General features: G+C 42.4%; 1 pseudogene; it reads left to right on the plus strand.

Moving 5' to 3' along the window:
- Positions 1 to 120: 120 nt before the first annotated feature.
- LOC112832729 (26S proteasome regulatory subunit 4 pseudogene) lies at positions 121 to 21,154 on the plus strand (annotated as a pseudogene).
- The last annotated feature ends 675 nt before the right edge of the window (positions 21,155 to 21,829 follow it).

The raw sequence follows: 21,829 nt of genomic DNA on the forward strand, positions 1-21,829 counted from the left end.
GCACCTGAGGACAGAGCTGTCCGGTTTGTTACCTGATAGGTCACAATTAACTGCTCTGAGGTAGGGTAGATGTGGGCATGGCTACTTCCCTGCCCGGGCATTCACCTGAAGCATCTGATGTTTTGTTAGACTCCGGAAATGAAGACTTGAAAAAATCGTCCATGTGGTTATGTTGCCTATTCTCAAACCCTGCCAGAGTCATTTATAATGGAGTGAGCAAACACGAACTGCCGTCCTGTAGGACCAGACATTCTGATGAATGAGTATTCGACTGTTGTGCAGAAAGAAACAGGAAATGACTCTTGAGGAGTCTCAACGTTTTAATTATGTCATTGTCCTCCGCTGGCTCTCTCCCGATGCTGATAGTTCACACAGGTCGGTTATTTTGCAATTATTTTGAACTCTGCTGGAGCAAATTCTACCAAGTAGTGCAGCTAACCCCATCAGGGCTGACTCATCACCTCAAAAGCGCAGAGCAGCTTTGTGACTCATCACAGTCAAAGAAGCCAAACTTGTAATAATTTTATTCCTTTCTGGTTTTTCGCTGTTGTAGAAATGCCCATTTCTACAAAACCTGGCTGCAGTTTGTAAACACACACTTTAATGATCCTTCTAAGTAACTCCCAATACATGTACGTGTGTGTGTGTGTGTGTGTGTGTGTGTGTGGGTCTTCACTTTTCCTGCTAGTAACTTTCATGGCTAATGAAGGCGGGTTGGTCAGTTTTTTGTTGCAGAACGTGACATCTGAAGGGTTTGAAACAGCACTGGGCAGAGCTGGCTCCCTCAGAACGTTAAGCATTCTGCTTTGAGGGTCAGCCCCACCTTGCCTAAACTCCTATTACAAAGCAGTGGTTTGTGGTGGTGCCAGGGCCCTTTGCAATTTCCTGTTGTTTTGTTTCAACACCACCACAGGAGGGAATGGCTAGATCTCAGTGGGAGGATAATTCAATAACTTTATCCTTAGTCCCTGACAACAAAGGAGACTCTTTTTTTTAAAGATTTTAGTTATTTATTTGAGAGAGAGAGAATGAGAGACAGAGAGCATGAGAGGGAGGAGGGTCAGAGGGAGAAGCAGACTCCCCGCTGAGCAGAGAGCCTGATGCGGGACTCGATCCTAGGACTCCAGGATCATGACCTGAGCTGAAGGCAGTCGCTTAACCAACTGAGCCACCCAGGTGCCCAACAAAGGAGACTCTTAAGGTAGATGTCAGTCTATGAGTTGTGTTTGCAGGTGTGGGGGTGAATCTGATCCTTCCACAATGCACAGGCCCACTATTCAATAATTGTAATTATTGCCAGAAGTTCTAATTAAGTCCCAATGCCTGTAAAAAGTGCCAGGTAGCTACTGGAAGACCTGAGCTGCATGACTTTCTCAACAGCTAGTGGACCCTTCTTTGTATTTGCCTTCTATAAAATGGTAGTCAATAATGCCTCTCTTCTTCTTGCATAAATCGTGAGTTTGAGACCAAAGCTGAAAATGGAATTTTAGGAGTTTAGACAAAGTCTCCTTCATCCTTCCCCTTTTTGCAGAGGAAGAAAATGAAGCTGGGGTGGGGGAGGCAATGACCTGCCCATGGGCACACAGCCAGTTGAAGCTGATGACCAGATTAGAACCTGAATCCAGCTTTCCTGATTCTTAATTGATGCTTTTCCCACTGTGCCACCATTTTGTGAGGTATGGAAGATAATTTACCTCAATTCAAGATGTTGTTGTTCTTGCAGATAACCACTTGAAGAATTCAGACATCACAGCTTTCCCCCCATAAGTATACATTTTCATTTAAATTATATAAACCATCTTAAGGAGTTTATAGATATTGAAAATAAACCATTTATTTTAATTAAATTCCAATTCCACAAGTTTAGAAAGTGAGTTATGTCTTAGACCCTTCAAATATAATCCGTGTGTGTGGGTTAACAGAAACGTTAAGCAAGAGGAAAATTCATGAAAGAAAGCAGATATATATTTTGCAAAGGACGTATTTTATAATATGGTGGTTGGGATATATATATATTTAATTTATTGAAAATCATTTATTTAGAAATTGGATTAAAAAGATGTGGGAATTTGTTTTATCATATGACTTCCAAAATATTCACAGAATGTTTCCAGTGTTACTAGTCACCCTTGAGGTCTTGAAATTATCTCTGAAGCTGAGAATTTTGAAGTGATTTGAATGTTTATATAGTTACTTGAGGAGGAAGCTGACTGGCTTTTCTAGCCTCTCTGTGTAGGTGTCAGGAGAACTGCTCCCTGAAAAAAGTTTGTGGAAGGACATGGGCTTCCATGAAATCCTAGTAGGTGGGATGGTAAAACTTGTTGCTGCCCTTTTAGGAAACTAGGTGAATGTAACCCACACGGCCACAAATTCAATCATAAGTAATAGTTTATGACCTACCTAGGACATTAAATGCCCAAACTGGACAACCTGGAGATTTCATGAGAGGAGAGGGGAGAAAGAAGAAGAGGGATCTTGAATGAGTACATGTGCTCCAGCATCCAGTGAACAGGTTTTTGATTCAAAATTATGTATGCGCTCCGGGTGACGCCATTTTTTCCTCTTACATAAAATGACCTTTTACGGGGCTTCATTCATAGCACTTGGCTCCCTCCCGGAGTCACAGTGCTTGTCATAAGGCAGCGGGCTGCCTGCTTGTCCTTCTGCAGTGATGACTGGACGGGCTTGATAGCAAGGACGCTGACAGCCTTTCTCTGATGGCAGATTGTCAGCATTCTTGACCCGGGCACTTCAAGAGCCTGGGAAAACACTTTGATTTCAATGTGACTTTAAAAAACAAGATCCAGTTGAACCGAGTGACTGTGTAACGTAGGTCCACAGAGCAGTTTTTGTAGGATTAGCTGGCCCTCGGGGCCCCTAAACAAATTCATGACGGTGTCGGTGTCATAATCAGGGGATCCTCTTATTTGTATGCATTTAACTTGACATAGAAAATCAATATTCTTACTTCAAAGTTATTGCATTGAGATTAACATGCGGAGCAGGGACAAGAGACAAAGAATGTGTGCGAATTAGAAATATGGGACGAGTCGGGTGTGAAACAGAAGGGTGTGTGAGTTGTTAAGGGTGGACGCAGGCAGGCCCGGGGAGTGAAGAGCTCTTGCAAGAGAATGGAGGGCCAACGAATATATTTTTTGAAAGACTTCCTCAATTCATACTTTCCTTAAGTACCAAAGAATATTTCCCTTTTTCTCGGGATGTAAAGTTCCTATGGACCTTTAAGTGTTTGATTTGTTTCTAACAAGGGATTATGAACATCATTTTTTAAAAACTTTTTCAAAAGAAGTCTTATTTATTTAGTTTTGAGAGAGAGAGAGAGAGGGAGCCCAAGCAGGGGGAGTGCGAGAGGGAGAAGCAGGCTTCCCGCGGAGCCAGGACCCTGGGATCATGACGTGAGCCGAAGGCAGACGCTTAACCGACTGAGCCACCCAACCGCCCTGAACATCATTTAAAAAAAAAAATAGAGATTATTTTGGAGGAAAAGAGAAATGAAGAATTAAGATTTCTTCTCTCTTTTGAAAACTGTTTCTCCTCTAAATGAGAAGAAAAGGGAAGTAAATGCAGAATAAAGGGGAACTTCTGTGAGTTTTCTATAGGCTCAAATCTTTTCAGAAACAGTTTCTGTAATTAGGCTTGAGTTTGAAAAGCTGACATTAGACTAGACTGCAGGAAGGGGTGAAGGCAGTCCTGTCTCTCCCACTGATACCAGCTGTTGATTCAGACAAGATACAGAAAGTGCTTCACCCAGTGCCAAGTTCATAGTAAGTGCTCAACAAGGAATAGCAACAATAGTAACAATGAGACTGTTGAATGTGGGCAGATCTTTTTGGGGTCTGGCGGGCAGACTTGCCAAGATTTTTTGCACGCTTTTTTTTTTTTTTTTGTAAATAAAGATAATGTTAACAGCATACCTTAACAAAACTGGTTGCTAATTCACATATAAATAAGACACCTGTTTTAAAACAAGAATTAGGGAATACAGACACCTATATAAAAATTGGAACTGTTTCTCCAGTGTTGTTAGCAATGATTGATAAAACTGATTCTACTCAGCCAATTTAGCTCAAAAACAAGCTTAAACTTATTTTTTCTGTAAGTAGGAGATGCCTTTGAGAAAATTTATGTGCAGGGCATAGCAGCAGGCCTACAGGCGATACAAATAGAAGTATATTATAAGTTTTGCTCTCAGGAAATTTGCATCTGAAGCCCTGGGGAAGATAAGACATGATACTATTGGTGGTCTAATACTAATCATAGTTAATAGAGTATTAGTAATAGTAGCAACAGCAACTAACATTTATTGGGTAATTACTAAGTGCCAGGGCCCTACACTACATGTTTTATAGGAATTATTTTATTTGCTTAGTATAGAGAGATCTTTGATGTAGGTACTTCAATCGGCATTAGATTTGATGGTATTTAACAAGTAGCTCCAAATAAGCATATTAAGATAGAGATTTTCTTCTCCTTTATATAAAAGAAGTCTGGAGGTGGGCCATTTAGGGCTGGTACAGTGACTTCTTGGTCATCATGGAACCAGCTCCTTTTATCTTTCTCTTCCACTGCCCAGTTGGTACTGGGCTTATATCCTCATGATCCAAGATGTTTGCTGAAGTTCCAGACACATTATCTGAGTCCTGGACAAGAAGAAAGAGAAATTGGGAGCAGATCAAAAGGAACACTTCCCAGATAAGTATTTCTTTTTTAGAGAAATTTTGCTATCCCCATAGGATGACTTTCACTTACATCTTATTTTCCACCCAAAGTTGCAAGGAAGGCCAGAAATTTATCCCTTCAGCAAGGCATGTTGCCATCCCCTACTAAAATCAGGGTTCTGTCAGCAAAGAAGGGGGCAAGAATGATTTTGGGGAAGAGAACTAGCAATCTCAGCCATGGTTCTTATCACCCTCCAGTTAGTAGTTGAGAAATTGAGGATTGGGAATTGAAGACACTTGCCAGCAAACAGTGGGACCAGGATTGTCATTCAAGCATCTAACTCTATTGCCTTTGTGTTTAACCCCTATGCAAGCCATGCCCATGTATTGGGGTGAAAAAACAAGGCAGACCTCTCCCAAGCACGGGGGGATGCTTAAAAACATCAACGTACAGTCTTTTATGTATTGTCATAATTCTTCCTAAGGTCTTACATGTTCCTTTCAAATATGGTAGTGTTGTAATGATGTTCATTTGGTTCCTTTTTTTTTTTAAGATTTTTATTTATTTATTTGTCAGAGAGAGAGAGAGAGACAGAGACAGAGCACAAACAGGGGGAGCAGAGGCAGAGGGAGATGCCGACTCCTGCGGAGCAGGGAGCCCAATGCGGGACTTAATCCCAGGACCCTGGGATCATGACCTGAGCCAAAGGCAGACACACTCAACTGACTGAGCCATCCAGATGTCCCTAAAGTGGTTCTTTTTTACATTTGAACAATTTAACTAGAAAGATTTTTAAAACAGAAAGATGAGGTCACTTTCCTGCCTTTGTGTCAGAGTCCTATTGACATAGGAGAGATATAAGACAGATCTAAGGTTTCAGAGGAACCCCGGGGCAACTGAAGGTGGATCTCCATCAGTGCTGCTTGGGGATTTTACGGCAGCCAGCCCTTTTAGAGATCTCACGTCCACCCGCATTTGAAGGTTCCATGACAAGATCCTAATTAGGGAAACAGGAAAAGAAATGAATGATTTTCATTCATGCTCAACAAGAGGTGCACACTTAGTGTTTATTATATTTTGAGAGCTTATTCTTTAGGGAGTTCCTTCAAGGGTCAGAAGAGTAGTGCAAAGACTCTTGGAGTCTAGACTTGGCTTTGCTGCTAATGAGCTGTGTGATCCTAAGCAAATAACTTTGCCTACAGATATGTCTTCGATTGCTCCCTTTCAATGATAATATTTTACAATTATTAGTTATTTGTAAACTCAACTGCCTTTCTTTGAAAAGAGTAGAAGCTTTGAATTTGGAGGACCTGGGTTCTACTCCTAGCTCTGCTTTTCCTAAGCTATGTGACTTTGCACGAATCACCTCACATGCTAGAATTTCAGTTTCCTTACCTGTAAAATGGGAATAATGAAACCTGTTCCATAGAGCTATTGTGAAGATTAAAATAAATAATATTTGTGAAAGTGCTTTGCATAGTAGTACATGATCAGTAAATGCAATCAATGTATGTTATTAACCCAACGTAACAGTTCTTTTTTAGCACTTAAAGCATTGTATCTATTTTATACCCAATTAAGAGAGAGAGAGAGATTGATATGTTATGTCATCTCTGTCTGCATTGGGAGAGACAGTAAAGGAAGGGATTTCTAGCTTATACCCATAGGTCAATATATGGTCTCTTCTGTTCATCTGGTTAGGTTTAGATACAACACTGAAGACCTTTCCCCTGCTGGGAAGCCTGTGTCTATTCAGGCAAAACATCTAGGAAGGGCTTGTCTCCGGTGTATGCTAAAGAGCATCCCCATCTCATGACCTCTTTATTTCAATCCACTGGAGCCACAGACATTGAAATCTCTATCAGCTTACAATCTCTATCAGCTGTCTTTATTCTGTACTTTGCCCTCATCCTTCCTTTAGGAAAAAGAAGGATCTACAACAAGACATGCTTACTTGGCAGGGTTTTGTTTTTGTTGTTGTTTCAACAGCCCAATATGCCTTCAACCCAACCTCCTTGAACTCCTATCCAATGAAAACCCAGCTGTACAATGAGAACTGCTGATCAGAATGATGAAAGACATGAGTGACCCAAGTGCCCGATTATTCCCTAGAGCTGGAATAAATGCTAACATGATCTAGAATTATTTTCTACATGATGGCCTGAAATGAAAATGGGTACTTCCTAAAGACTTGATTTAGGCAGAAAATGTATTGAGCTGAATCCTCTATTACCTGAACATTCTGGTGAGTAGTGTTTACCTTCAATCATGTAACCAGAGACAATAATGATTGAGGAAACACTAAAGATGTAATTATAGTAGTTACTATTTTATTCCAGCATTTGCTTTATGACATGTCCTTTATCTTAACAGTGCTACCAGGTAGGTAGTGTTATCTCCCTTTTTCTGATAAGAAAATAGAAACTTACAGAAGTTAAATAAGTTCCCAAGATCAGAAGGCAATGACACAGATCTGGGACACTCCAGAGGCCCTGTTCCTTCCACAATGGGAGGCCGACTTCCAGCCCTTCAGACTTAGCGGGAATGGGGGAGCCCAAGCACAGCTGGGCTCATCTTTTCCTGGGGAGAGAGGGCCTTGGCAGAGGGCAGCTGTGAGGCCAGGATGACTTTCCAGAGAAGAGTGTGGTGCCAGAGGCCATCATGCAGCCTGCAGATTCTCTTCCCAGACCACCCTGCTAAGCAGTCTGTGAACTTTGAAGTTATCATTTTAGTTACGGAATGATGGGGTTGTGGATCAAGGGGAAAAAACATAATGACTAGTTTCATTTAGCATTTATTTAAAAAAAAATACACACATGCCTTTATAGGGAATGGAATGGAAGTCTTATCTCCCAACTGCAACAACAGGATGACTTCCTGGGGAATTAATGGGAACATCTTGTCATCCCAGAGACCCGCCCACCTTGCCAAGACTGAACCCTTGGCCTTATCCAAGGAAGACACATAAATCACAGTGAATGGGAAGGCTGGGTGGCAGACTGTGGGGTGTGGGCACTTGCACAGAACACGAGTGGAAAGGAGCTAAAATCTAGACAGGGGGTTGGGGTCTCAAGACCTGGCCCACTCACCATGCTGCCTTGTTCTCACCAACCCTTGATTTTATTTGATTTTTTGGTAATTTATCAAATTTGGCTCCTTGTGTCTCATTTGCCTTTAGAGTCTCTGCAGAGCCCCAGAGCAGAGCTGCCTCCCTCAGTCTGCAGAACAAAGGCTCAGGAAAAGGTGTGGAATCCAGGTTTGCTCTTCAGGAGTGAGAGGCACCTCTTTGTCATAACGGGGACCCCTCTATCTCCCACTGGGAGGAAGTGTGAATGTGTAGAAGACATTTTCCTAGGATGACTAGTTTCCTAAGGAATGTGGAAGTTACAGAGAGGGCAGACATGTAAACAGTAAGACAGACTTCGCTAGGAAGCAGAAAGGGGAAAGGTTTTGAGTGCAGATGCAAATTCTAGCCCTTACAAAGAGAAAATTAAGGGTGAATAGCCTGGAAGCCTAAGTAGGCTCTCACATTTTTACCTAATTCCAGCCGTGATTCCTTCTACAGCAGGTGACGATGTTGCCCAGCAGTGAGCTTTTTCCAAGAGTTGCGTTTCTGTACTCCCCACTCCACCCCCACCTTGGTCTGCCTGCAACCTCATCCCTCCAAGGCCCCTGCACTTGACATCTGGGCAGTCTGCCTACTCTGTGGATGGGGACCTTCCCTTTTGAGTCCTGCCCACAGTCTGTGCCTCCACCGCCCACTCTTTTCCACATGATCTGCTCTCACTGCACATCTGACCTCTTAACATGAGGGTGCTCACAGTACTTTCTAGAAGGACGCTTCTCTCATGGAGTGCATGGCCCTGAGAGGGTTAGGATCCCAGGAAAGGAGCAGCTCCAGTTTCCCTGGTGGTTAGCATGTGCAGTCAAAGTATATGATAGCACATCACCAGTGAAGGAAAGGAGCTGGAGATGGAAATGGGGTTCAGTGGAGGATCAGGATCACAGATGGCAGAGAAAAGAATGAAGCCTTGTGGGAACCCACAGATGGGAGTAAGCACGCATGGCACAAAGGGGAAAGGAGCTGAGCCAGTCTCCATTAGTATTATGGTCTTGTTAAGAAATCCTAATGTCCCCAGACCCCCTGATCATGGAGATACATGCGTGCGCAATGCTGACAGTGGTATTTGGTTGGACCCCAACCCGCTCACCTTTGCCTCCTCCTCTTTTTCCCTAGAAGGTTGGGACAAGATGACTCTGCTGGATGCTTGGTGTTGACCGTTCAGTCAAAGCTATTATCAGCGTGACATGTCCTCTGTCACAACTGTCTTGGGTTTGTCCCTCCAGTGACCACAGGGCCTCTTGAGATCTTGGAGTTGAGTCTGGCTCTTTCAATTTATACCATCACCACTGAGGAACTTTGAGAGGCCTCCCTGGCCTGGGCCATATTCATTTGTGACCCCAGCATGTGTGATACTGAAAAGTGTCCATCAGCAGAGATTCCCCACACAGGACCTGCCCTTAGCTGCCTTCCTCCTGGGTGGCCCCCAGTCATCCGTTCATCTTTCTTACCTCCCCACTGCTGTTCCAGAAAATCAAGGCAGCATTTGCTCAGGGGTGTTAATCCCAGTCTACCAGGTGTCTACTGTCAAGACCGAAGTCCCTTTGCTGTTTTTTTCTGGGAGGCTTAGGGCTTCCTCACACAGATAGAATACTCCTGGTAGCCTATTTCATTTCACAGTTTCCCAAAATAAGCATGTAAATTAGTACCCTACAGTGACATATAATTTAAAAAGTAGCAAAATCATTCTTTATGGATAGACTTGTAGAGACCAGTCCAGACTTGTGTTTTTAGGCAAAAACAGAGACTATTTCAATGAGGTCTTATTAGGCCCTGAGCTATTTTTGAGGTTGAGTGCTGGGAATCCTTTTGAGTAATACAAGGCAGAATCCCTCTGGGCATATTGGACCACCCCCAGAGATACAAAGTGGATTGCAGAGGCATTCCAAAGAGAGGCTGGGAAAAACCTGACAGGAAGTATTCCCAGAACACTCTACTCCCCAAGTCCCTTTTGGCTAATGACTAGGGCATAACTGTAAACACAGCAGAAGGGCTTCAAAGAAGAGCGATTTGTATATGTGAACATCAGCTACTCAGCAAACAGAAAAAATGCCCTCCTGGCTTTTGCCAAACTCATAGCACCCCATATGCCAGGGCATTCTGACTTTAATCAAGGAAACATGCATGTCTATTACCCACAGCCATGTCTAAGCCCCACATACAGCCCTCCAAACATGCCGCCTGCCCCGCCCCACGGGCTCCATCTTTCAGCCAGATTTTCCTGGCATTGGGAAGAAGAGTGATGGCTGAGACATGAGAAAACGGGAAGAAGAGACCAAGATGGTCAGGTTACTGGATCTCATTTGATGTCCACACAGGGTGGGTTTCTGGTGGTCATGGCCTTGACATGCATGACCTTGCTGATCACCCAGTTAACACTGCTCAGCAGCGCCTGGCCTCACAGAACAAGACATATGTGCGCTTTGGAATTAGATAAGCCAAGAGCCAAAACTCAACTCTATCACTCATAGACTTGATAGCTTACCGGACCTGTTTTCTCATCTGTACAATAATAGCTTACCGGACCTGTTTTCTCATCTGTACAATAGGACCGATAATTCCTCATCCAAGGATAGGCTTCATTTTGACATTATAAATAAATATATTTTAGGGCTTGACATACAGGAGATAAATACTGCTATTGTTATTACCCTTCGAGTACTTCCACAAGTATTATAAAGTAGTGACTGGTCAGTGAGTGCTTACCATATGCTGGGGATTGGATTAAATATTGTAAATACACCCATTTTGTGATCACCCTTCTATTATAAAACTTGTTTTTTTCAAACCATGATTCTTAATACAGTGGAGTACTGCTATATGTCAGTCTAGTTAAATAAGAATCTCAGCCAGAAAAGGGAGGTTTGAATAGACTGACATTTCTGTTTGGCATTTGTTTACTTGAAATTCACTCATATTTCACAAGTGATCTCCATTTGTGTGAAGAAAAGATATCATATTTCAGCAAGTGTTAATCCTGACTGTTTCTAAACTTCTACATGATGTTAAGAATTGGGACAGTTGGGTCTATAGGCTAGATTAAAAACCTAGAGGTAAAAGGATAAACAAACAAACAAAAACCCCCCCAACCCCCCTGAAAAACCCTCTACTTTTAGGTAAACAATTGATTGAAACCTAAGTATTAGGTATCAACTGTTTCAATTATTTTACTGACATAATCTTCCTCGACTCTGCTTCTATATAGATACAACTCTTTTATGCCACCTTACACTTCACCAAAATTTCTGGGCTCTTTAATAAGCGGACAGGAAACATTTGCTGTTCTGGACCATGTCTGTAAAGAGTCTAAAATCATTAGCTTGCGATACATCATGTGCCAACACATTTTGTTTGGTAGGAGTCAATAGCTTTGATGATTCTCACGCCAAGTGCCCCACTCTAATTGAGAAGTGCAAGGGCGCCCAGTGAAATAAAAATCTCCAGATGGGGTATGGGTAACCAGCATGAGGGGCTGTGTCTGTGTAGAGCAAACTCACAGCTCCATGCCTGCTTTCCTGCAGGTGTTTGGGAAAGACTGTTTGCCCTGTGCCTTTCCTGTGATAGAAAGATTTGTTTTTAAGTCATTCAATCTCTCTAGCAGGTCGAGGTGATCTACTTTTCCTGGGATATGCATTGAGGGTTTAATACATTTTCCTCTGACATACAGTTATTGGATGAGCGCTATAAACAATGGGGTGGGAAAAATGAAGGAAGCAGTCATGGATCCATTCGTGGTGACAGACTATGGTAAGATGCGTCCTGTCTCATACCTCTTTTGATTCCCACAATAAACTGCACATTAGTTATTGTTATCTGAACTTTACTATGAGGAAACAGAGAGGTCAAGAAACTTGCCCAAAACACTTAGCAGCACCATCAGAATTCAAACCAGCGTCTTTCCAATATTCACTCTGGTATCCCAGACGAATGGCACATTCAGAATAACTGGGATATCGGTCGTAGGAACATTGACTTTGTTGTTAGAGTTCATGGATTCCAGTCCCAGCTCCTCCACTGTGGGATCCTGGGCAATTTCATGCCTCTATAACTCAGTTTCTCATCTAGACAAAAGGGAAAACAAGAATAATAATAGTAGTAGTAGTAATACTTACCTCAAAGATTTGCTGGGAGGATTAAATGACGAGGTGCACATAAAGCCTTAGCCCCCAGGGAAACCTTAAAATGTACCACCACCTGTTACTCGTGCTCTTTTTATTGATGAAGGACATCATTAGGTTTATTGAGAAGGATACCACAACAGTGTTTTTTCACAGCCTCTTGTTAGAGACTTCATTACCAGAGGTAGGCTAAGAGAGATGGTAACAGTATTTAATTTAGGATGACAGAAGTAAGGGTTCACAAGACTTTCAGTACTCACTGGAGGGAACTTAAGTGCAGTGAAAACACAAAATCTGTGCCTGGGAGTCTTGAGCAGCAGTTGGGTTGGACTGATGTGAGGCCCAGGGGGATGGAGGAAGGAGCCCTGCTCTGCTTCCAGCAGCAAAGGGAGCTCTGGGAGGATTCCTATGCTGCTGCCTCTGAAAGACTTATTGACAAGGACTAGTGGCTTTTGTCACCACTTACCCCAAGCTGTGGTCCCTTGTAGCTATTTCTTCTTTTTTTTTTTTTACTCTTTTTTTAAAAAAGATTTTATTTGTTTGTCAGAGACAGGGACAGAGACAGAGCGAGCACAAGCAGGGGGAGCCGCAGGCAGAGGGAGAGGGAGAAGCAGGCTCCCCTCTGAGCAAGGAGCCTGATGCGGGGCTCGATCGCAAGACCCGGGGATCATGACCCAAGCCGAAAGGCAGACGCTCCACCAACTGAGCCACCCAGGCGTCCACCTTGTAGCTATTTCTGAGCCAATCCTTGGGAAACGGTGTGAATGGTGGTGGTGATGGGGTGTGTGTGTGTGCATGTGGTGTTGTGTATATTTAAACACATATGTTTGTGTATGTATGCATGTATGTTTGAGAATACTCGAGAAACAAGAAACCACCGTTATATGATTCTAGTCTATCATCTCTCCCCCCATTCATTCAACACATATTAAAAAATATTGAATAAGGATTATTCAATATTTCATTATTTCATTTACTCAACAGATATTTATTGACTATTTCCTACTTGCCAGGAACTTTGATAAAGTCTGTATTAAAAACCTGAGTAAGATACAATTCTCTGCTCCAAATGAGCTGCTGGATAGATAGATAGATAGACAAATGTATGATGTATGTATATATGTATGTGTGTGTGTGTGTATGTGTGTATGTTACTGGAGGAGTCTGCAGAGGTTTTTCAGATAATTAGGTCTCTACCTGTCAGGAGAGAACGTGAAATTCAGTTAATAGCAAACCATGGATTTTGCCCCCAAATTAGACATAGACAAACACCTTATAAAATACAAATGCTGTTGAAGTAATGGGTTGAAACGCATTCAGGTTACTGTGTATAACAGATTACTGTGTATGTAATCAGTGTGCCTGAAAATGACTGACATGAATCCATCTGATTTAAATATAGGACAGGGGGTGTGGATATGGGTGGACAGTGATAGGTGTTGAAGAGGCCAGAGTGGAAGACAAACCTCCTACTTGGCCTTGTATGGTGTCAGTTCATCCTTGGGAGGGCAGCTCCTGGGGGACACTTTCCTCCTGCCTGTCTCTATAAATATCCTTTTGTGGTGGTGGCACCAATTTCCTTCAAATAAAAAAAAAACATGCTATTTGGGGCGCCCGGGTGGCTCAGTCGTTAAGCGTCTGCCTTCGGCTCAGGTCATGATCCCAGGGTCCTGGGATCGAGCCCCGCATCGGGCTCCCTGCTTGGCGGGAAGACTGCTTCTCCCTCTCCCACTCCCCCTGCTTGTGTTCCCTCTCTCGCTGTGTCTCTCTGTCAAATAAATAAATAAAATCTTTAAAAACAAAACAAAACAAAACCCATGAAATTTGCTATAAGGCAGTTTTTAAGGATTTGTTAATCAACCCATCACCCTATTAATCTGTTGCCCGAGGAGCGCTCCTGTCTCAGTTACAACCATTCCCTGAGGAGAAAGCGACTAAGAATCCTTGGAACCTCTCAGACAGTGTAACATGTGTGGGATTTGCCCAGGTTGGTGAAATTCAAGCTTGTTATTTATTTTACTGGAAAGCAGTACTAAGTCTAATGAAAGATGAAGAGGTAGATTAACCCACCAAATAATTAGCTCTGACAATAAGGTGTAAATAAAGTCTTCCCTCCAGCCTCTTGGGTTCTCAGGAAGACTCCAAGCTGACTTCCGGACTCTGGGGGAGAGGGTGAACGGACAGCCTCCGGAAGGCCTTCGGTGCCAAGCATAGCAGCCCCACCTTCCTGGCGGTCTGTCCTCAGACATACTCTGGTGTCTCAGTCTCGGTTTCTCATCTGCAAAACGAGGATGCTAAGACCCATCTCATAGAGTTAGATGTTGAAAGAACCCAATGAGATCTTACCCACAGTTATGTGATCTTGGGCAAGTTATTTAAATACTTTATGCCTCAGTTTAACCATCTGTGAACTGTGGATAATGGGGATAATAGGAGTATCCACCTAATGGAGTGAATTAATGGAGAGAATTAAGATTAGTTAATATACACAATATACATGAAGTGCTCAGAGCAGTTATTGGCACATAATCAGCATGATGATGATGATGATCATCATCATCATCATTATCATGTAAAGCATTTGATGGTCCTCAATAAGTGGTAGTTCTTATTTTATTATTTTTTTTCTTTAATCCCAGGCATGTCATTTTGTTAGAGCCCTGCTTTCATCATGCAGCTTTCTAACTAGATTACCTAGGATTATTATTTTAAACTGTGATAACAAAAAGACCTAAAAGTATCAGCACAATGAATATTTTTTCCTGAAATGGTCCAGGATGCATCAAGATTGGAGGTAGGGCTCTGCTTCCCAAAGCCACTGGGGGATCCGTGTTCCTCCCTACCAGACTCTCCATACATTTGCTTCAGATTCAGATTCAACTAACGCTGGTGGGCCTGTTAGATGCCAGACACTTACAATCACATTTACGACAACCCTGTGAGGTGAGCATTATTATGTCAATTTTATGGGTCTGAACTCAGAGAGGTGAAATCATTTGCTTACAGTCAGAATCTGCCCACTACTCTTCTCTTTCTTCCAATCCCATGGCATTTAGAGTCTCTACCAAATCAGTTAATATTCAATCCTCCCTTTTATAAGAATGCTTCTTGCTTCCCCAATAAAAGTGGAGCTAAAGTGGAGCTAAAGCTTCTAGGTCAAGCATGGTTACTCTCTGTTTTTCAGATCCCTGGAATGTTCTTACACAGGCTGGTTAAAGTCAGGATTACTTGAACTTGAATGTAACAAAAGTCTCACTGATGAATTTACTAATGGATCTTTATAACTTAGGTGTTAGCCTTCATTCAGGCCAAACCCAAGACCGTTCAGACTCGAAGTTACCTACAAACTTCTTTCTTTTTCCTCCTCGTAGTGCATGTTGAAAGAAACACTGTCTCCTGAGTACATATACATATGCTTTGCCCCAAGTTTCCCACCCCCACTCCCCCAGTCCCCCCGTTACATGGTACATTAGTTTTGCTCTTGAGAAAATGAACCTTAAGCAGAAATTCACAGCTGTGATTTTCTGTGTCCAACTTCCCGTGTTTGACACGAGGGGTAAAGACTGGAAATGCTAGCTCCCTGACCACCGAAAGGTCCTCGCAGTCTTTCTTCTGTGATCCCTTTGGGTGCTGGAAGGTCCTCAGAGCCAGCGCCTCAGGGAAGAAAACCAACGGGGCCTCAGATGATGATGATCCTAAGGGCCTGGTCAAGAGCAAGGGAATCGTAGTGGTGAGCTTTCTTGCTTTGTTGTGCTTCCCCCCTCTTCAGAGATTTTTAGTACAGTTCTTTAAAGCTGGTTACGATAAAACAAACATTACGAACGTTAGGGAGATTGTATTGCACTGGGGTTCTCTTTGGCTCCCTCTGTCTCACAGCTGCAAGTGCTGCCTCTTCCATGTCATTAATTTAGAGGTAATCAGGTTTACATTTGCAGCTGTGCAGCATATGTTTTCCTCAAACAGTCATGGCCATGGGCACCAGGACGATTAAGAATGGAAAAAATGCCAGTGTTTTTTTCCCCTCCTCTGAGGAATTAATGATGTTTTTCCTTTTAATGCTTGGTTTTGTGTGATTTTATCAATAGAGTATGGCAAACGTGTTTTGAGCACCCTCCATGTGTCCGAGCTATAGGTTTTTCAATAAATGCGATCACTTTGAAATATACCATCTTGGTTTTTTTAAAAAAAAATGGTTCTAATTTTATTAGCGGAGAGAGAGCTGAGGGCCTGAAATGCTAAATGGTAGGAGACAGGATATGAAGTTAGGCACAGTAGGACACCTGTAACGCTGTAGTTGGACTGTTACATCAGGGAAAAGCTGATTAGGTATTTCCAGTTGGAATTTGCTATTTCCTTTTCCAATTTCAGTGGAACTCTAAATCTTCCTTAGGTTGCTTTGATAGAAAAGCCCATACTGCTATAATCTGGTTTCTGACTCAAACACAAAAACCGTCTTTACTTTTTTGGATGATCTTGTACAATTTAGCAGACTACGGATTCCTCTGAAAGAGATTTTAACTGAATTATGGTGTGCAGAGGAGAGATAAGCCAGGAACAAGGCTTGCATCAGAGAGATCCTGAACCACAGGATGTCCTTTTGGTGTCTAAGCTCCCCTGTTTCTTTCTCCATTCAGTGCAGTCATTCTCTTACATTAAATAAGACTATCAATACAAATAAAATTCATTTGAAGAGTTGCCTAGCTAAATTAACCCTGGTATGAAATGGTGCTTATTCAGCAAAGATGCAATTTCATTTGACTTTGTATTTTTTTATTCTTATTATTAGCTTTTCACTAGCTTTCTGAACATCAGGGAGCAGGCTTTCATGCTAAAAGATGATCTAGCTCAGGGGTGGGCAACTTGAGCAACTCCTGCCACCACCTGCTGATTTGTGTACTTGTCTCCAGGTGCTTCTGCATATCGATGGCGGGGACAAATAGTGGTAGACTCGGAGTTGCTACAGACGGGGCTAGCTTTGTGGGCATATGACTTGTGCGGTGACCCGGAGCCCCAGGCTTAGCAGGGTCCTGTGCTTAGCAGGGTCCATACTCGACAAAGTATGTAGCTGGCGCAGGTGACAGAGACTATATGGCCTGAAAAGCCTAAAATATTCATTGCCTGGCCTTTTACAGAAAAGTCTGCTGATCCTTCATTTAGCTAATCTTCTGTGTTTATTGTTGTAATTATTTAAATCATTTAATGTGTATAAGAATGAACTGGAGAACATGTTTAAAATGTAATTACTCAGAGATTCCGGTTTGACCAAGGTCTCTTGTGTGGCCCAGTATCTACATTTTAAAAAAGCCCAGCACCCCTCAGCTGACAGCCAGCAATGAAACAGGGACCTCAGCCCTACTACCGTAAGGAACTGAATTCTGCCAACAATCTGAATGAGTGTGGAAGTGGATTCTCCCTTAGAGCATCCAGATAAGATCTCAGCCTGGCCAACGTCTTGATTTTAGCCTTGTGAGACCCTAAGCAGTGAACCCAGCTACACCTGCCCAGACTTCTGACATTCAAAACCATGAGCTAATAAATGAGGTTTTTTTTTTTAAACAAATAATAAAATAAAATTAAGAAGCCCAGTGATGGTTCTCATGTGGCTGCTTCTTGGGGCACCCTTGGAGAAATCCTGTGGGCCTTTCTCAACTTTGTTTGGTCTATCTCATTAGATATAGGGCTCAGCGATTCACCTGCCATTAGCCCGCCCTTCTCCAACCCATGTTTTATACTGTGGTCAGGGTAATCTCCCCAAACCCTGCTTTTGACCTCTTACTGCTTTGCTAAAAATCTTTTCATAGTTATCCAATCTCTGCAGAACAGAGCCCCAACTCATGTGTTTGGCATTCAGAAAAAAGCCTTCCACTCTGGTTTCCACAAAGTCCATTTCCAAATGTCTCCCCCCGCAGCCCAGTACAGAGGCAGCAAGTGATAGTGTACCCTCCTATAAGCCTCAGAATCCTCACCTTGAAAACTGAGACAATAATAAATATGATGCACTAAGAAGAAACACAGCAGCCTTTCTCTTGTATGCTTGCCCCAAATGTATGAGCTCATTCTAATCATGAGAAAACAGCAGACAAACCCAAATTGAGGGATATTCTACAAAATGACTGACAAGTACTCTTCAAAAGTGTCGAGGTCATGGAACACAGGGAAGATGGGGAAACAGTCATAGGAGACCAAGGAGACATGACAGTGAAATGCAATGTGGGATCCCGGACTGATCCTGGACCAGAAAAAGCACATTAGTAGAAAAAGTGGTGACATTTGATGAAGGCCTATTTTCCAGTTAATAATATTGCACCAGTGATAATTTCCTGTTTTTTGATAATCGTACCTCAGTTACATAAGGTTTGTTAGGGGAAGCAGGGTGAGGCATATAAGAAAATTCTCTAGAGTATTTTTGTGACTTTCATGTAAGTCTAAAATTAGTTCAAGATAACAAGTTAAAGAGGTGGAAATAATAAGATACACGTTATGGGGTTGTAAGAAGTGAGAAAATAACATCTAACTTCTGAGGACGTTTAACAGGTGCCAGACACGGAGAACTTCACGTGCATGTAAGTCATCCCAAGAACCGTGTGTAGTAGGTAATACTTTTCTCAGATGCAGCACCTGGCACTTAATAAGATCTCCCTGAGTCCCAGGAAACTTTCTTCTATTCACTGCTTCCCAAACGTGTCCACTTTGAGAGTCTCTGTAAAGCCTGTTGGGGCTCCTTTTGCCACTTTGGACTTATAGAACTCCTATTGTCTGTAAAATTCATCTAGCACAAACTTTGTGCAGCTTGGTATTGTTCATTTTCTATGTCTTGTCATTCCAGCTAGAAATGAACTTCTTGAAAGCAGAAGATTTGGAAAACTCACAGTGCCTCACACCAAGAATCTCGGATAGCACACACTGCTTGCACCAATAATCTTGGCTATCCCGGGATGCCTTTCATCAGGAATTTCCCAAGTACTTCATCATCCGCAGATTTCCAGGGCTCGCAGGTTCATCTTGCTTGGGCTTGGGACAGGATCTCTGGCCTTACTAGAATTGGAGACATTTGTTTCCAGCACAGGAGGGAGTATTAGCAGTTGGCTTCTTGGATGGTTTCCTGGAAAAGCACACATTGCAATCTGACTTCTAGAGTGACATTCAGCCATTATACTTTTTAAAAATTGTTAAAAAACACATAACAGGAGGTTCAGATTTTTTTTTTCGTCCTTGTCATCCTTCCTGCCACCTCCAGGGCTATGACTACCCCTCTGACTCTGACCCATCTTGCTTCAGCCACTCGAACCACTGCTGCTGGAAGAAATATGAACCTCCTGTACCAACTAGAGTGGGGGAAATAGAAGAAGAAAACAAATGGGCCAGATGCTGCCAGCAAGCTGCCACTGGTGACATCTCACACTCAGCGCCAGTTAAAATTATTGAAGTTAGAACTAAAGACTGTATTCTCATGGAGGAAGAATTCATTAGAAATCAGGTACAAATGAAGACTTTAGAAGAAAAGCAAGAGGAGGAAAGATCTAAGGTGGATGATCTGAGGGGGACCCCAATGTCAGTAGGAACCTTGGAAGACATCACTGATGACAATCATGCCATGGTATCTACATCTGTGGGCTCAGAACACCACGTCAGCATTCTTTCCTTTGTAGACAAGGATCTGCTGGAACCAGGCTGCTCCATCCTGCTCAGCCACAAGGTGCATGCTGTCATAGGCATGCTCACGGATGACACAGATCCCTTGGTTCTAGTGATGAAGGTAGAAAAGGTACCCCAGGAAACCTATGCTATCGGGGGGTTGGGCAACCAAATCCAGGAAATTAAGGAATCTGTGGAGCTTCCTCTCACTCATCCTGAATATTATGAAGAGATGGGTATAAAGCCCCCAAAGGGGGTCATTCTCTATGGTCCACCTAACACAGGTAAAACCTTATAAGCCAAAGCAGTAGCAAACCAAACCTCAGCCACTTTCTTGAGAGTGGTTGGCTCTGAAATTATTAAGAAGTACCTAGGTGACGGGCCCAAACTCGTCCGGGAATTGTTTCGAGTTGTGGAAGAACATGCACCATCCATCGTGTTTATTGATGAAATTGATGCCATTAGAACAAAAAGATATGACTCAAATTCTGGTGGTGAGAGAGAAATTCAATGAACAATGTTGGAACTGTTGAACCAGTTGGATGGATTTGATTCAAGGGGTGACATGAAAGTTATCATGGCCACAAACCGAATAGAAACTGGATCCAGCACTTATCAGACCAGGCCCCATTGACAGGAAGATTGAATGCCCCCTGCCCAACGAAAAGACTAAGAAGTGCATCTTTCAAATCCACACAAGCAGGATGACATTGGCCGATGATGTGAACCCTGGACGACTTGATCATGGTTACAGATGACCTTTCTGGTGCTGACATCAAGGTGATCTGTACAGAAGATCGTCTGATGGCCTTGAGAGAACGTAGAATGGAAGTAAAATGAAGACTTCAAGAAATCTAAAGAAAATGTTCTTTACAAAAAGAAGGCACCCCTGAGGACTGTATCTCTAGTGGACCATAGCTGCCTTCAAGGAAATAATCAGGGGTGTCCCGACCCTGTGAAGGGATGAGGTTGGGGAAGTTGCCCAGAGGAACCCATGTTCCAGTTATCTTTCTTAGCAAAACCTCCTGTACCTTTTTGAGCGTGATGTGTAGGACTCCCCCCAGGCTGCCTTCATCTGTCGGACACATGCAGTGCTCTCTCCCCGATAAAGCATGCTCCTTCTCAAAAAACACGTAACATAAAATTTACCAGCTTAACCATTTTTATGTGTACAATTATGTAGTGTTAAGTACATATTGTTGTGAAGTAGATTGCACTCATACATTTTTTAACCTCTAAAAATACTTCAGTTATCCAGAATAGATGACAAACTCTTACTACTTAACAATGAAGGAAACAACAATAAAGTCATTCAATAAAAAAATGGGCTAAAGACAAACTGAGATTTCACCAATGAAGATATACATATGACAGATAAGCACATGAAAAGATATTCAACATCATTAATAATCAGGGAAATGAAAATTAAAACCTCACTGAGATATCAAAGTTGAAGATACCAAATGGATGGCTTAGCGTCTGCCTTTGGCTCAGGTCATGATCCCCAGGGTCCTGGGATGGAGGCCCATGTTGGGCTCCCTGCTCAGTGGGGAGTCGGCTTCTCCTTCTCCCTCTGCCATTTCCCCCCACACCCCCCGTGGTCTCTTTCTCTCAAATAAATAAATAAAATCTTTAAAAAAAAGTGTAGAGTTAATAGAACATCATCCCTTGCTGGCAAGAATGAAAAAAATGACAACCATTTTGGAAAACTGGTTGGCATTTTCTTATAAATTAACCTTATATTTACCATATAATCCAGCATTCCTACTCTTAGGTGTTTACACAAGTGATGACATATGTCCACACAAAAACCTGCACGTGAATGTTTACTAGGCAGCTTGATTCATAAGTGCCCCAAACTGGAGACAACCAAATGTCTATCCATTGATGAATAGTGAACAAATTGAAGCACATTCATACTACAGAAACCATTCAAGAAAAAAGAATGGGCTACTGGTCCACGCGACAACATGGATGAATCTCAAATGTATTACAATAACTGACAGAAGCCATGTTCAAAAACAACATTATATAATCCCTTTAATATAACACTTGAAGAAAGCAAAACTACAGGGACAGACTAGGGTCAGGGATAGTATTAACTATAAATTCTGTAGTGAAATATCCCTTATTTTAACTGTGATGGCAGTTGAAACAGCTTGGACAGCTTATTACGATTATTCAAATTCATAGAACTGGATACCTAAATAAAGTCAATTTTTACTGTATGTGAATTATAGTTCAGTTGACCTAGCTGTAAAAATACTTCAGCTATTTA

Source organism: Callorhinus ursinus, unplaced genomic scaffold, assembly GCF_003265705.2.
Source record: "Callorhinus ursinus isolate GAN/ISIS: 27379988/994484 unplaced genomic scaffold, GSC_fseal_2.0 scaffold14, whole genome shotgun sequence".
NCBI lineage: Eukaryota > Metazoa > Chordata > Mammalia > Carnivora > Otariidae > Callorhinus > Callorhinus ursinus.